Raw genomic sequence first — 4,707 nt, 5'->3', positions numbered from 1 at the left:
CCGATTTTTGTTCACTGTGGTCCACCTCATCCTTACCTTTACTTGCCACAAGTCCTTGCCTCAAGTCTGGTTTAAGTTCAACTAACCCTTCCTCATCTCGAATGATAATCGCATTAAGCTACTCCCTTAGGTTAGTTTCAGTATTACTCGGCAAACAACCTTGTGGTCAGTCAGAAATCAATTTAGCAAGCTAGCCTATCTGAGTTTCAAGCCCTTGGATCGACCCTTGTTGATTCTTAAGTGTTGTTTCAGTATTCTGAAAATAAGTTTCTGACACCGAGATGAATTTTGTTAGCATCTCCTCAAGGTTCGGCTTCTTTTCCTACTGGTAAGGTGGTTGTTGAAAACCTAGGGTATGTTGTGGCCATTGATTTCCTTGGCCTCCCCATGAGAAGTTGGGATGGTTCCTCCAACCTGCATTATAAGTGTTACTGTATGGGTTATTTTGAGGTCTAGAATTATTACCCATTTATTGAACTTGCTCCTCCTCAGTGCTAGGGTTGAAGGATTGATATTCTGTGTGTACTCCTCTCCATTTGAATCGCACCTCATTAGTGGACATACTTGAGTAGAACCATACAAACCGTTAATCTTTTTATTTAATAGTTCTACCTGGTTAAATATCATAGTAACCGCGTCGAGGTTGAAAACACCGACTGCTTTTGTCGGCTTTGTTCTCATGACTTTCCACTGATATTTATTCAGTGACATCTCTTCAATAAATTCATAAGCCTCTTCAGGTATTTTGTTGTTTAAAGTTCCACCGGCAGCTTTGTTGATGAGTTGTCTTATTGAGGGGTTCACACCATTGTAAAAAGTCTGAACCTCCAGCCATAGAGGTAATCCATGGTGAGGGCACCTTCTTAATAGGCCCTTGTATCTCTCCCATGCATCATACAGGGTTTCTAGATCCATCTGCACAAAAAAAGAGATATCATTCCATAGTTTATCCATTTTAGCTGGCGGAAAGTATTTTAATAAAAAATTTTCGGTCATTTGTTCCCAAGTTGTGATTGACCCTCGTGGTAACAAGTTCAACCATTGTTTAGCTTTGTTCATCAATGAAAAGGGAAATAACCGAAGGCGAATGACATCGTTATTTGACTGAACAAACTATTTGGATCCTCGTCCTGCAAACCATCAAACTAAACAAACTATTGTATCATTTGAGTCGTGTTAGGTTTCAGTTCAAAATTATTTGCAGCAATAGCAGGTCTAACTATACTCGATTCAGCTCCTGTTAAACTAGGTTTAGCATAATCATACATAGTATGAGGAGCAGGATCTTGATTTACTAGGTTCGCAACAGCCACAAGAGGTAGCGGATTATTATGATTATAAGCCATCTCCTCGGTTGTGGTTTGAATATCGTCCTCTTGCCCTTCCTCTATGTATAGTAGGCTTGGCCTTATCCCTATTCGGTTTCTGCGAGTTGTGCTTTCGATCTCACTATCAAAAAGTAGAGGTCCTGACGGGTTTCTTCTAGTCAAAAACTATAAAAACCTGTCAGAAGTAAATAAAAGAAAATTTAATGATATAAATAAAATAAAAATAAAAATTAAATTGCAATAAAATAAATGGCTAAAGTAATAAAAATTAAGCATTCCTAATATCTTAGTTTCCCAGCAACGGCGCCAAAAACTTGATGTGTGTGATAAGTTTTATATTTATGATTGATCGTACTTGAAAACTAACTATTATCATGATAAAGGCAAGCGCACCTATCGAACAGTAGTATAGCTTATTGTAAGATCGGAATGTCGAACCCACAGGAACTAAAAGTACTAGTATTAACCTTCTTTTTATTGTCTAGCCTCAAAAATAAGGGGATTTGCTTTATCTAAACTAGTTAACTAAACTAAAAATACACAGGAAGTAAATTGCAGAAATGCTTTTGGAAAAACTGATTGATTTAGACAATATCCAAGGAAGAATCCACCTAGACTTCACATGTTATTTGACTCTGAACTAGACAATTTATTCATTTCACTCGATCCGTAAAAATCCCTAATTTATATTATTATCTCTCTCGAGACTAAAAATGTCTAACCCTAGGTTGATTGATTGAAATATCTTTCTAATTAAAACTCCTAATGTTGCATTAACTCGATCTATGGGTTGCCTTATTAGGTTTGACCCTAATCCGGCAGATATATGTCACCCTATGTCTTGGGGTGCAATCAACTCTGCTTAATTATGCTAGATCTACTCTTAGACAAGGACGTTTGCTCCTCCGAATAAGCACATCAATACTTGAATCAATATCCTGGAATATTAAAGTAAGAATTAAGATCACAAAATTAAGAAAAAATCAATTATTTATCATATAATTCAGAAAATAGTAACAAGATTCGTATTAGGTTTCATCCCCCTTAGGTATTTAGGGAATTTAGTTCATGTGTAAAAGAAAATATCTCAGAAAAATAATAATAAAAAACATAAAGAAACCCAAAAACCCCTGAAGGAAATTGAAGGGAGATCTTCAGTCTTGAAGGAGAATCCGGCTTCTGAAATGGATCAATCGGCTTTCTTCGAGTAATTCCTTACCTCCTACTCCGTGTGTTCCTCTAAGTGCCTCCTCGGGTGTTCATATATATTTTAGAATGCTTTCAACCCTCAAAAGTGGCCTTTTCCGAGTAAAACTAGACTTGGGCTCGACAGGGACACGACCGTGTACCACGCCCGTGTGGGGTGGCTTAGGCCGTGTTAAAGTCTGCTAAATAGAGACGGCCGTGTAGTCTACCCGTGTGAGGAAGTCCAGGCCGTGTTGATTTCCCACGTTGACCCATTTTCTCCATTTTTGGCTCGTTTCTCGCTCTTTTCACTCTCCTATGCTCACCTAAGTATAAAACATGAAATTAAAGGATTAGGAGCATCAAATTCCACAAATCTAGTGATAATTCATCCAAAAATGTGCTAAGCATGGGATTAAAATATGTATAAATTGCAACTTATCAGGAATCCATAAATTGAGTTAATGCGACAATAGGGGTTTTAATTAGAAAAAGATTTCAATTAATCAACCTAGAGTCATTTGTTTTTAGTCTCGAGAGATATATTAACATAAACTAGGGATTTCTATGGATTAAGTCGAGCAAATAAATCGTCTAATTCAGAAGTAGTAATGGAAGTCTAGGTGGATTCTTCCTTGGGTATTGTCTTCTCAATCGGTTTTCCAAAAGTATTTTCTAACTTTATTCTCTTTTGCAATTTTAGTCAATTAGATAATTAGTCTTAGTTTGAAGCATTCCTTTAATTATTAGGCTAGATAATAAAAAGATAGTAATTACTAGTACTTTTAGTCCTTGTGGATACGATATTTCCGGTCTCACCATAACTATACTATTGTTCGGTAGGTGCGCTTGCCTTAGTCGAATTTTTAGTTAGTTTAGCGACCATCAAGTTTTTGGTGCCGTTGCTGAGGACTAAGATATTAGGAACACTTAATTTTTATTTCTTTAGCCATTTTTTATTTTTATTGCAATTTAATTTTGTTTTTATTTTAATTACTAATTTTTCTTTTCTTTACTTCTAGCAGGTTTTTATAGTTTATGACTAGAAGAAACCCGTCGGGACCTCTACTTTTTTACAGTGAAATTGAAAGCATAGCTCGTAGAAACCGAAGAGAAATAAGGCGAAGCCTACAATACATAGAGGAAGAGCACGAAGATGACCCACTAATACCGAGGAGATGGCCTATAATCAGAATAATCCATTACCTCCTGTGCTTGCTGCAAATCCAGTAGATCAGAATCCTGCTCCTCGTACTATGTATGATTATGCTAAACCTACTTTAACAGGAACTGAATTGAGTATAGTTAGACTTGCTGTTACTGCAAATAATTTTGAACTGAAACCTAACACTATACAAATGATTCAATAGTTTGTTCAGTTTGATGGTTTGGAGGATGAAGACCCAAATACTCATTTGGCCAACTTCTTAGAGTTCTGCAATACTTTCAAAATAATTGGCGTTTCTGATGATGCCATTTGCCTTCGGTTGTTTCCCTTTTCATTGACGAATAAGGCTAAACAATGGTTGAACTCGTTACCACGAGGGTCAATCACTACTTGGGAACAAATGACCGAAAATTTTTACTCAAATATTTTCCGCCGGCTAAAACAGGTAAATTGAGGAATGATATCTCTTCTTTTGTGCAGATGGATTTAGAAACACTTTATGATGCATGGGAGAGATACAATGATCTATTGAGAAGGTGCCCTCACCATGGGTTACCTTTTTGGCTACAAGTTCAAACTTTCCACAACGGTTTGAATCCCTCAACTAGACAAATGATTGACGTAGCTACTGGTGGAACTATCAATAATAAGACACCTGAAGAGGCTTATGAGTCCATAGAAGAGATGTCACTGAATAATTATCAGTGGCAAGTCATGAGGACAAAGCCGATAAAAGCAGCCGACATTTTTAACGTCTATTCAGTTGCTATGCTTTCCAATTAGGTAGAACTTTTGAATAGAAAAATTGATGGTTTACTTGGTTCTACACGGGTTCATCCAGTAATGCAGTGCAATGCAAGTGGAGGTGGAACAAACAACTCAAAATATCCACCCTACGGCCCTAACATGGAGAACGAGCAAATGAATTATATGGGTAATAATCCTTGACTTCAAAATAAACTATATAGTAATACTTACAATGCAGGTTGGAGGAACCATCCCAACTTCTCTTGAGGTGGTCAAGGA

At 36.9% G+C, this 4,707-nt stretch overlaps 2 non-coding genes across 2 annotated transcripts; one reads left to right on the top strand and one right to left on the bottom strand.

Annotated features, from left to right (window-relative positions):
* Positions 1–841: 841 nt before the first annotated feature.
* On the top strand, positions 842–948 carry LOC121205275 (small nucleolar RNA R71). Its single transcript, XR_005900359.1, has one exon. It is a non-coding gene; the product is annotated as a small nucleolar RNA R71 (small nucleolar RNA).
* A 3,180-nt stretch (positions 949–4,128) lies between these two features.
* On the bottom strand, positions 4,129–4,235 carry LOC121205537 (small nucleolar RNA R71). Its single transcript, XR_005900613.1, has one exon. It is a non-coding gene; the product is annotated as a small nucleolar RNA R71 (small nucleolar RNA).
* Between the last annotated feature and the right edge of the window lie 472 nt (positions 4,236–4,707).

The sequence above is a fragment of the Gossypium hirsutum genome, chromosome A08 (assembly GCF_007990345.1).
Source record: "Gossypium hirsutum isolate 1008001.06 chromosome A08, Gossypium_hirsutum_v2.1, whole genome shotgun sequence".
NCBI classification, from domain to species: Eukaryota; Viridiplantae; Streptophyta; class Magnoliopsida; order Malvales; family Malvaceae; genus Gossypium; species Gossypium hirsutum.
This window is presented reverse-complemented; position numbering and strand designations above follow the sequence as displayed.